Below are 13,147 nucleotides of genomic sequence, written 5' to 3' on the forward strand. Positions count from 1 at the left end.
CCACATTGTCCCAAAGAAATTTCTTAAGTTCTACTCAGAATTTCTTGAAAGTGACGTCATTTCACAGTTTTGTGAGTGAAATGATGAGCTCAGTGTCTTTCACAAGACTGCAAAGTAACATTTAAGGATATGGTATCATCTGAAGGCTTGACTGGGGAAAGATCTGCTTCCATATTCTTAAATATAATTTTAAATATTGTTGATATATATATAGATAGATAGATATGTGTGTGTGTGTGTGTGTGTGTGTGTGTGTGTGTGTGTGTATATATATATATATATATATATATATATATATATATCTGCATTAGCCAATGTTCTCCAGAAAAACAGAACCAACTTTGTGTATATATGTACCTAGATTTATTTTAAGGAATTGGCTCAGGCTATTATGGAGGTGAAAGTCCAAAATCTGTTAGGAGAGGCCAGCAGGCTAGAAACTCAGGGGAAAGGTGCAATGGGAGCCAGAAGGCCATCTGCTAGCAGAATTCTTATGTCCTCTGAAGAGGTTGGTGTTTGTTCTGTTAGGCCTTCAAATGATTGGATAAAGCTTCCTGACCTTATTAAAGATAACTTTCTTATAAGTCAATTGATTTGAGATTTTTGTTTTGTTTTGGTTTTGTTGTAGTTATTTTGGTACCAGGGATTCAACCCAGGGGTGCTTAACCACTGAGCCACAAACCTAGCCCTTTTTATTTTATTTATTTATTTTATTTTGAGACAGGGCTTCACTAAGTTGCTGAGGCTGGCTTTGAACTTGTGATCCTCCTGCCTCAGCCTCCCAAGTTACTGGAATTATAGGTGTGCACCCCCATGCCTGACTAAGTCCATTGGCTTTTAAAATAATTGTTTAGAGTATTTTTAAATTTTATTTTCTGTTTTATATTTTGACAAGTTATAATTATATGTTGATATAGGGTACAACTTTATGTCTTGATTTATGTATACAATGTTAATAATTAACTCAAGTTAATTAATTTATCCATCATCTCACATATTTATCATTTTGTGTATGTGGTGAGAACATTTGAAATTTACTCTCAGTAATTTTGAAATATACATTTTTATTAACTATAGTCACATGTTATGCAAATGATCTCAAAATATATTCCTCCTGTCTCATTGAAACATAATGTTCTTTGACCAACTTCTCCCCATTCCCACTGACACCCTCTACCATTTTACTGTCTACTTCAATGAGTTTAACTGTTTTATATTTCACATACAAATGAGATCATGTGGTATTGTCTTTTTGTCTATCATCAGATGAATGGATAAAGAAAATACATTATATATATACATATATATGTATATATATTGCACATTCTATTATATATATATATATATATATATATATACACACACACACACATATATATGCACAATAGAATACTATTTAGCCATACAGAAGAAGGAAATGCTATCATTTGACAACATAAATGAATCTGGACGACATTATGCAAAACCAACTGATGTGTGTGTTAATCTCATCCAAAAAACACCTCCATAAAAACATCCAGAATGATGTCTGACCAACTACCTAAACAGTATGACTAAGCAAAGTAAACATGTCAAATTATGGGCTGGGGTTGTGGCTCAGTGGTAGAGGGCTTGCCTAGCATGTGTGAGGGACTGGGTTCGATTCTCAGCACCACATATAAATAAATAAAATAAAGGTCCAGCAACAGCTAAAAAATATTTTTAAAAAATGCCAAATTAACCATTACATTAACCAAAGTCAATTGACATTCTTTGAGAAGATAGGAAAGTATTTTCATGTGCCATTACATATATTATATATTAATATCAATTATGTTCATAATTTATGCATTGATATTTTTATGCAGCCATGTGAATCACAGTGGAAATATTTGAATGGGCCTTTGCCTGTCCTTGGTCAATTAGGTTAGCAACATCTGTATATTTTGAAAGTTCTATCCTCAAACTAAGGATTTATTCTTTATTTGTGAAAGCATGTTAAGGAAATGGGGTGTCTGGTAGAAAGTACAGGGTCTCTTAACGCAATACACTTGGGTTCAAACCTTGGCCCTGAAATTTCCCAATACGATGAAGTCTGGCAGTGTAACTGTGTATTTGTAGACTGATTTATAAAATCACAACAACAGTACTTAGAATGTTTAACTCACAGAGCTTTTGGACAGATTCAATGAGCTCAGGACAGAGAGCATTCAGTGAATTTCCTGGAATTTGGTAATATCAGTTGCCTCCTCCTGCCCCACATATCATCTCATCCTAGAAATGAAGTGCCAGGACCACATTCCTCTGCATACAGGAATCTTCTGAGAACATTCCAGGCAAATGAATATTGGACATCTGCTTGAATCCCTTAACATTGATGAACACTCAACTATGAGAAACTTCCTCTTTCCATTGATTGAATCTAACATTCATGGCTTCGGCTTCCATTCAGAACAAGGACATTCTATCTTCCACAATAAGTCTTTCAAATATCTGAAGACAGCTATCATCTCCCCCTCAGTCTTCCCTTATTCAGTGTTCACAGCTCTCATTATTTTAACCATTCAGTGTCTGGTTCCTGGATTTGCTCTTTCCTATCTACAGGGGTCAACATGAACCTTCTTTACCAGGTACGCAAAGTGGATTCCACACTTCATTCCTGATAACTGTAGGATCCTTATCTTACCTGAACTGGATGTTAATCTGGTGTAAATAAAAGTTAATATTGACTTTTTGAGCAGACTCAAAAGCTATGCACAGCAGGAATAGGTATAGTTATGATAAATTGATCTGTGTGTCAGACAGTATATAAATTATTTTTTAATAAATCAAGGTCAAGAAATGTATCTTAACTCGTAAATAATTCATCCCAACTGGAAGTTTCTGTCTTAATCTCCTATTTTTTCCTTAATCAATCCATGTCCTCCCCTTTCACCAGGTATATTGCTTTCTTCAGCAGGGAGGAATAGAAGAAAGCTGACTCGTATGTGTCAGTCAGTATCAACCAATCCAGCTCTTGGACATGGTCCACCTGGGATGTCAATGAGACTCTTCCAGGCTCTCTCCTGACTCCCTGATGTTCAGCTTAGTCCCTCCAAGCAGCCCTTCTTTCTGGGACTTTGCTTTCCTCCCTGGTGTCTGTCTGAGAGGCAGAGGGCAGGACCCCTTAGAACCACTTATCAACCTGATCTCACAGACTGCCCTTCCCCTACCCCATCCTGTCTGACAGGGGGAGATAGATTTGCTTTCTGTGTTTTCCTCCACATTCTTCTGTACCTCAACTCCCCTCAGCACCCTTAGGGCTTAAAGTTATGAGAAAGAATTTCAGACATTCTGAATGCTTTCTGTTGTCTCCTCTGCCCCCTCATTCACACAAGCTATGGAAATGCACATGCTGGAAACTTGAATAGAGAGAGGAGGAAGGGGAAATAAATAGAAAGGGGGACAAAAATCTAAACTATCAAAAATATCGTGGCTCTCACGAATTCAAGATTTCTGCAGATAATTATTATTTCTGTTTCGAGAATAGGAAATTAAAGTTCAAAATGGTTAAGCAAAGTTCCCAAGATCATACAGGTGTGAAAGACCCCGATCCCTGTGCTAAGTTCTGAGTGACTTCTAATACTGTGCTTTTCCTTCATGGCTCTAAGTCTTTTCAGATGAACTGCCAGAAACCTTACTCAACAACATGGCATAAATTTTCTGAATCCATATCAAGGAATATATTCTGAATCCATATCAAAGAACCTAGTATATTCCATTCTGTTACATTCAGTCCAATGTATCCGTCTGCAGATATCAATTAAAACCTTAACAATCTTTAATAACTTTTTGTATATATATATATATATATATATATATATATATATATATATATATATATATATAATGTTAAAAATAGATGTATGTTATATATATATATTGGTACTGGGGATTGAACTCAGGGGCACTTGACCACTGAGCCACATCCCCAGCCCTATTTTTTATTTTATTTAGACACAGGGTCTCACTGAATTGCTTAGCGTTTCACTTTTGCAGAGGCTGGCTTTGAACTTGCAATCCTCCTGACTCAGCCTCCAAAGTCCTGGTATTATAGGTATGTGCCACTACACCAGGCCATACAAATTTAATAATGCTATTTCCTAAATGAGAGGCCTGGAGAGGCTTGCTTCCTGGTGTGATTGATCTATTTATAGTAAGCGTTTGGTGGCACACACTTCCAGCCCCCTTATCCATCTTGCTTTATTCTTATTCCACACTTTTGCTCAAATAGAACTCCAAAATTATCATAGTATTTTATATAAATCAAGAAGTTCAAGTAGATCTTCTATTCTCCTGATCTATGGATGAGTCATTCCAGGTATCCACCTAGAACAGGACTCCAAGGACAGGATATGTTCTTGGTGTTCACCTGCTGATGTCTTGCTCTTTTCAAGTGCTTGAAAGACATCATTCATCTTGATTCTACTGTTTTATGAATCCTTCTTTCCTATGAGAAAATCAGAACAGATTATATATTATTTTCAAGTTGACAAGGTGTATGTTGTAAGTCCAGTTCTTAGAGTATGGGGATGAATATAGGCTTCTATCAACTGCATGTACTGAAGTCTTTTCAAGTACTAGAAGCATTTTAGTCTTCCATATAATTCATGAAAGACTACTAATGAAAATTATACAAATATTAACATGGACAACAATCACCACTATTTTTAGTGCTTGTATATAACACTCTATTAAAAATAATTATGGCCAGGCCCTGTGGTACACGCCTGTAATCCCAGCGGCTTGGGAGGCTCACGCAGGAGAATGGAGAGTTCAAAGCCAGCCTCAGCAAAAGCGAGGTGCTAAGCAACTCAGTGAGACCCTGTGTCTAAATAAAATACAAAATAGGGCTGGGGATGTGACTCAGCAGTCGAGTGCCTCTGAGTTCAACCCTGGTAAACTGCCCCCCCACACACACACACACAAAAATTAGATATAAGACCTCCTTTAATCTTTGCACCAACCCCACAGACAAAGAGACATGGTCCAAAAGACTGCAGCCAATTGGGATTTAAACTCCAGTTTTTCCTGGTTACAAACCTTACCAACTCAGGTCCAGCTGTCCTTGCAGAAATCATTTTTACAGAGACTCCAGAGTACATTCTGATCAAGAGAAATGCAAAGAAAAAAGACATGGATCTAGGACATATAAGCATGCAGGTTTTTCTGTTATTTTATTTTCCTGGCTTTAACCAGTTTGGATGAGTACTAACTAATGTCTCTGAAAATCTGACTGTGTATATATGCACTGCTTTAGTAAACGTTATAGTTTCAAAAATTGGAAACCACTAATAATTATACAAAAAAAACAAACAGTCCCTGGGAAGAAATGAAAGAATAAGGATTGCATTCATCTAAGTAATTATGAATTTGACTTCATATTCATTAATTTATGTATTCAATAAAAATATTAGCTACTATATAGCAAGCATTATTCTAGACACTGTAACTATAGCAGTGAACAAAGAGTTCATGTTTTCATTGAGCTCATATTGTTGGTGTGAAGGGGATGACAGATAATAAAGTAATGAAAAATAGTATGTAGATAGTGATAGAACCCATTAAAAATAAAGCAAGGAAAGATTCGAGTAAGATAGAGTGGTCAGGGAAGATTCTTTAATAAGATGACATTGAAGAAGAGACTTCAATTAAGTGGATGATAGATCCAGACAGTTATGTGAAGGAAGAGTCTCCCAAACAAGGAGAAGCAAGTGCAAATGCCCATGGCAGTGTGGGCTTAGCTTACAGACAAGTAAAAAGAGAATGGGCAAGCTAGGTTTCAGGGGTAAATAAGGGAGTATAAATCTAAGGGAGTATAAAAGGCCACAGTAAGTGAATTGTGTTACACAATTGATGCTAAGAATCAGAATATACCACCCTGAAATATGTGTGTGTGTGTGTTTGTGTGTGGTGTATGTGTGTGTGTGTGTGTGTGTGTGTGTGTGTGTGAGAGAGAGAGAGAGAGAGAGAGAGAGAGAGATTTCCCTTTTTCACATATCAAGAGAAGGAAAACAGCTATTATCAGTAGGATGGGAAATCACGACCAAGATGAGTGTGCACAAACAAATTTTACCAGAAGAATTTTTATCTTGCAATACTTTCTCGCCATGTATACACCTGCCCTAAATTTACTTCCCCCTAGAAAACCAAACCCCTTTTCCTTTGTTTGACAATTCTGCACAAATTCATCACCATTTCTTAAGATGATATATAAGCCCCAAATCTAACCACCTCTTTGAGTTATTTGTCACTGGGCTCTGTGTGTATGCATGTTGTATGCATGAATCCTGAGGACATTATTCTCTTAATCTGTCTCTTTAAGTCTAATTCACAGACATGAGTCACTGAACCTGAGAGGGTAAAGGAAAGGTTTTATTTTCTCCACTTCCAGAGCACTGAAGATTTCTTAATAGAAGATAACATGATCTGACCTGTATAGAAATTAGAGTCCCAGGAGTTCAAAAGTAGGAGCAAAGAGACTGTTTAGCAGGCTGTTGCATAATCCAAGTAAGAAACAACAATGAATGGTATTAACTAGGAAGATAGAAAGAGAAGTAGTGAGAAGTAATTTTATTGAGGATATGTTGAAGGTTAAGTTCCCCTGCTAATTGGATAGTGAATATGAAAGAAAGCAGAAACAAAGAAGGATGTTCTTGTGTCTTTACCTCCCATAATTGAATGAATGGAGTGACTAATAATTGAGTTGCAGAAGAATAGGGGAGAAAGAAAAGTAAGAGTTCAGTTTTGGACATTTAAGTCTGAGATGTCCAACAGATATCCTAACACAGGCAACTAACACATAGCCTGAAATTTAGTTGGTGCTTGGTAAAAAGTTATTAATTAATTAAGAAAGCATTGCCTTCTAAGTTTTCTCTAAAGTCAATGTCAAGCCATCTGGGTTATTGTTTATAGAATAAACTTAAATAGTGAATTAGAATTTTAATTAAGTCTTGAAGAATAAATGGGATTCACAGTGAAAATTTGAACAAGTGGAAAAATGTTAGTAATGATATAGGAAAAAAATGAAAATGTAGTAGGGAAAGTGAGAAAAGAGTCTGTAATGGTAGATTCTAGAGGCTGATGGAGAGAGAAAGGTTGATGGGTGGTAAATGGTGAAAAATTTGAAAGGTGTGGCTTGGTCCTCTAGGACATACAGAACCAAACAAACTTATATTCAACCATTTATATTTTGTTTTTGTTAGTTCGTTGACAAGGAAGTCACATAATTAAAGTAACACTAGAGAAAATTAATCAGAATGCACAAAAATTGAGAAAACTTTTATTTTATTTTTTTATTGTTGGTTGTTCAAAACATTACATAGTTCTTGATATATCATATTTCACACTTTGATTCAAGTGGGTTATGTACTCCCATTTTTACCCCATATACAGATTGCAGAATCACATCAGTTACACATCCATTGATTTACATATTGCCATACTAGTGTCTGTTGTGTTCTGCTGCCTTTCCTATCCTCTACTATCCCCCCTCCCCTCCCCTCCCCTCCCCTCTTCTCTCTCTACCCCCTCTACTGTCATTCATTTCTCCCCCTTGTATTATTTTTCCCTTTCCCCTCACTTCCTCTTGTGTGTACTTTTGTATAACCCTGAGGGTCTCCTTCCATTTCCATGCAATTTCCCTTCTCTCTCCCTTTCCCTCCCACCTCTCATCCCTGTTTAATGTTAATCTTCTTCTCCTGCTCTTCGTCCCTACTCTGTTCTTAGTTACTCTCCTTATATCAAAGAAGACATTTGGCATTTGTTTTTTAGGGATTGGCTAGCTTCACTTAGCATAATCTGCTCTAATGCCATCCATTTCCCTGCAAATTCTATGATTTTGTCATTTTTTAATGCAGAGTAATACTCCATTGTGTATAAATGCCACATTTTTTTATCCGTTCGTCTATTGAAGGGCATCTAGGTTGGTTCCACAGTCTTGCTATTGTGAATTGAGCTGCTATGAACATCGATGTAGCAGTGTCCCTGTAGCATGCTCTTTTTAGGTCTTTAGGGAATAGACCAAGAAGGGGAATAGCTGGGTCAAATGGTGGCTCCATTCCCAGCTTTCCAAGAAATCTCCATACTGCTTTCCAAATTGGCTGCACCAATTTGCAGTCCCACCAGCAATGTACAAGTGTACCCTTTTCCCCACATCCTCGCCAGCACTTGTTGTTGTTTGACTTCATAATGGCTGCCAATCTTACTGGAGTGAGATGGTATCTTAGGGTGGTTTTGATTTGCATTTCTCTGACTGCTAGAGATGGTGAGCATTTTTTCATGTACTTGTTGATTGATTGTATGTCCTCCTCTGAGAAGTGTCTGTTCAGGTCCTTGGCCCATTTGTTGATTGGGTTGTTTGTTATCTTATTGTCTAATTTTTTGAGTTCTTTGTATACTCTGGATATTAGGGCTCTATCTGAAGTGTGAGGAGTAAAGATTTGTTCCCAGGATGTAGGCTCCCTATTTACTTCTCTTATTGTTTCTTTTGCTGAGAAAAAACTTTTTAGTTTGAGTAAGTCCCATTTGTTGATTCTAGTAAAAGGAGAGAAGGTAAGCTATTGCAATAACACCGACTGTGGCACCTGTGAAAATATGAAGTCAAGGAGACATTGGATTGGAAATTTGGAGTCAAGGAGATACAATTCCTATCCAATCCAAACCATATGACAGATATCTAAGCACTTGGATGCCTGACATCATGTAGGCCCAGTATGAGTAGTTGGATTCTCGTTCACAGGTACAATCATACACGATTCTTTGCTATTTCTACATGATTTACCTGTGGCAAACAATGGGTTTGCATGGGAAAGAAGGGAAAAGTGACTGGAGAGAACAGGAAAGGAGGGCAGGGGCAGATTATTTAGATTCTTTTAAGTCAGAATACTTTAAGCTCTGTGGAATGACAGGAAGAGTATTAAATATGCACTTGACAATTGAAAGCTGCAATGAAGATGGGTTAGAAAGGTATAATAATGAAAACATGATGTAATGATTCATTTTATGTGTCAACTTAGAGCCACAAGGTACCTAGACATTTAGCCAAACATTTTTTATATATCTTCTTATAAAGGTATTTATAGGTATTTACTCTGCTGCATACAGAGTGTGGACTGGCCAACCTCCCTATACACATGAACCTATTCCTTATAATGGATCCATCTGTCTCTTTCTGTGTCTCTCGGTGGGTTCTATTGGTTCTTTTTTCTGGAGAACCCTGACACACATGATGACCACTGAGGTTTTTGCAGTAGTCTTGGTGGAAAGTAATGACAGCCTGAAGTAGGGTATTGGTAGTGAAGATGCAGAAAGAAGTAGACGATTCAGGATATGTTTTGGAGATGGAGATGATGGGATTTATTATGATTGAATGCAAGAGATCTAGGGGAATAGAATTAATAAAGAGAATGCCCAGGTTTTATGTTTGAACAACTGAATGGATAAGGGGGGTGAAAGACGGGGTGGTTTGGCAGAAAGGGACATGCTAAAGATGAGTTACCCAGAGATGTCTAAACACAGATAATCATTAGGTAACTGGCACATACATCTGGAGTTCAAGAGCTGACTTGGGAATCGTCAATATACCAGTGGCCTTTAATGCTCTGAAAATGAGTCAGACTACTATCCAGAGGTACATACAGAGAAGAGAAGGGAGCTGAGACCATGCTCTGTACAGGCTAATACTTAAAGAGGAAGAAATGGAAAGAAAGACTTAAAAGGAGTGACTAGTAAAGTCAAACACAATAGGAAAATGTGTTGTCACTGAAGCCAAAAGAGGAACGCCTTTCAAGAAGGAAGAAGTATTGATGTTGATGAGAGATGAAAATAAAATTCTTGGATATGGCCAGTCTCCCCAGTAGTTCAGACTTCTAAGGAGTAGCATTAGTAGGATGGTGAGGTTAGAAACCATAATGGAGCAGCCTGAGAAAAGAGCCTTGCTACCTTCACCTAGTATGGTGTCCCCCAGGGTCAGTCCTGTTACCACAACTGATCCAACTTCCTTCTTTTTTAGTTTTAAGACAAATATTGCATTAAATCACTTGCATTTAGAATCTTAAAGCATCAGAGTTAGAGAAGAGATTAGAATGGTGGTCACCAGAAGCTAAGTGAGGGTAGAGGTAGGGAATGGGGAGGTGAATAAGTTTTCAAGATCTATTGCACAAGCTGAGTGCAGTGGTGCACACCTGTAATCCCAGCAGCTTGGGAAGCTGAGGCAGGAGAATCATGAATTCAAAGCCAGCCTCAGCAATGTCAAGGTGCTAAGCAACTTGTTGAGACCCTGTCTCTAAAAAAAATACAAAATAGGGCTGAGGATGTGGCTCAGAGGTTGAATGTTCCTTAGTTCAATTCCTGGTATGGAAAAAAAAAAATCCATTGCGCATCATGGTGATCATAGTTAGCATTGTTGTATTATTTATTTCAAATTCTCTTAAAAAAATAGGTTTTAAAGGTAAGTACATAAAGTGATAGATATGTTAATTTATTTGATATAATCAAACATATTCAACTTTCACAATGAATTTAGTTCTGAAGTAGAACAGAACAATGAAACATAATGTTCTTGAAGAGGAGTGTAGTAGAGCTATTTTCCCCTTCGAAGAGAAATGCATCTAGGACATACATGATTTAAGAAAGAAGAAACTGATGATAGAATGGGGAGACTAATTGCAGAAGTGATGTTCCAGAGAAAAATAAAGGAATTATGACATCCAGAGGGCATATGGAGAATTTGGTCCCTAATAGGTCCCAACACACTATCTTAGAATAGTGACTATAATATAGTGACTATATTTATGGATCACCAGCATCAAACAAAAAAGTTAACTCAGAGAGGGACAGATGGATGGTCACTGGAATTCATATGGAAGCACAAGTGATCTGGAAGGACAGACACACTGGCAAAGCTAAATTCAAGTTCTGCATAAGAAACACAGGTTTCTTATGTCACACTTAGGATTCTTCGCTTTCATGCCCCTGAAGCACACAATAAAGAACAACTTTGTAGTACACTGTGAAATGATCCTAGGATGATCTGGATCTTCACACACACACACACAAAAAAATTGTTAAAAAGAAATTTCACTCAGTTTAGTTTCTCTCGGGTTCTTAATAAATAAATAACAAACAGGAATCCCACCAAGTATGCCTTTTATACATTCTACCAAGTACACATTTGCTTTGCTATGACTATCGAAAGTACTAATTGAATCTGTATTGCTTTTTTCTCTTAAAGTTTTTAGTAATCCTACATTTGGTCTTTTAGGATCTGAAGATGGAGAGACTGGTCTGAAGGATGTGTCACCTCAGTGGAGTCGTTTTATCATTTTGTTGCCCTGTCCTCTGCTAAGTCTGGAGGAGGGAATCCAGAGCCTCTTTGATTCAGTTTCTCCAGAAACAATCCTCAATTTTTCTCCTAGGTACTGAAGCTGGTCCTCTAGTGTGTATGAGTTGAGAGTGGGGCTTTGGGCCTGGTTTCTCCATTGTAGATCCTTTAGCAGTCGCATACCTCAGCCCTGACATCAGGGGAGTTTTGACCTCTGGTCTCTGAACCTTTCTGGAATGATGTGGGCAATTCTGCTTTTTGACCTTCAGTCTCCTTCTCAGCAAACATTTAGGAGACATTGGATTGGAAATTTGACTTCCCTCTGCTAGGTCATTCTTCCTTTCCTCATTAGCATTCCGGTTCATACACTGATCTTCAGTTATAGATATCTCCAAGTGTCATTGAAGATGAATATTTAAAGACAGACATAATCTTGAAAAAACAGTGTTAAATAATGCACTAATGGTAAAAAAAAAAAAGATCCTCTAAGAACTAAAGAATATGTTATAAGATTGAGTGTGTTTACTGAGTATTAGTCAATTGTTAGAAATGTTGGAGCTTAATACATTTGTTCCAGTTTCTCAAAAATGAGGCTCAAAACCTCAGCTACAGTTTAAGTTTCAAAGTATGTGAAACCTTTATTATTTTAAACTAATTGAATTTATACTCTAAAAAACTAAACCCTCTACCATCCTATAGTTTTTAATTAGGTACAATTTTCTAAGACTGACAGATGATTCTCACATTCTTCATTTAGCACAACTATATGCAATAACCTTGATTCAGTATATATATATATATATATATATATATATATATATATATATATATATATATACATATATGAGATGTCAATGGTGATGGGGGCCAATTTCCAATGCTATTTTTTTTTTTTTTTGGTATAACCATAACATCCCACTAAATCTTATTGCAATGCTACTAAATAACTAAGTCTTCTACCAAGTTTTATGCCAGAACTTGTAAAACAAATGAAAAACAAAATCAGCTAGTTTCTCATATTTCTAGAACTACCAGCAAATATCATAAAAACTTGATCCATTAAATGTGTACAGTTTACAAAATTCTTCTATCAGTGTTCAGAGGAATAGCTTACTAGACGTCTGAATCTGCATATATTGTCAACTTTGGGTTTCAGAAAGAAAAAGTTGAGTTAAGAGTTTAAAAATCCACATTTTTCTTTACAAAATAGTGGCTACTTTAAAATTTTAATGGTTTGAAAAGACAGTCTTGACCCCTTGAAAATTTGTGCAAGTTATTTTTAGTCAGAGATTCATGTTATAAACTTTTTTTTAAACATGGTTTTCCTCAAAGTTAATGCATGCTTCACTTATAACTAGGTCATTGATTATTCATTGGATATTTGATATGTTATTGGCAGAGTTTTGTCTTTTCCCTTTCTTTAATAGTGATTTTAATCAGATGGTCTCTCTGCTGGTCTTGGAGAAGCTGATTTTATTGTGAAAATTATCTGGCAGAGACAGAACAATTGGGAACAGAGGAAAGCACAATCCCAGTCCAAGCAATATGACTGAAAATAAAGCATGTGTGCTACACCAGAGAGAATGGTGAGAAAATGCAATGAAATGTCCAATTTGTTTGAATTGGTGCACAAAGAATGACCACTTAAAAAAGTTGACCAGGGAATAGAGGTCTCAGAAATAAGAAATCAAGAAGTTGCAGCCCTGGAATTAGCAGAATGAGCAATGAATGTGGGACCCTTCAGAATGCAGGGTGCAAGAGAAAAGCAGAGCAGCAGAGATGCAAACACAGGCCCTGCCACTCAGT

This window comes from Marmota flaviventris, chromosome 6 (genome assembly GCF_047511675.1).
Source record: "Marmota flaviventris isolate mMarFla1 chromosome 6, mMarFla1.hap1, whole genome shotgun sequence".
NCBI lineage: Eukaryota > Metazoa > Chordata > Mammalia > Rodentia > Sciuridae > Marmota > Marmota flaviventris.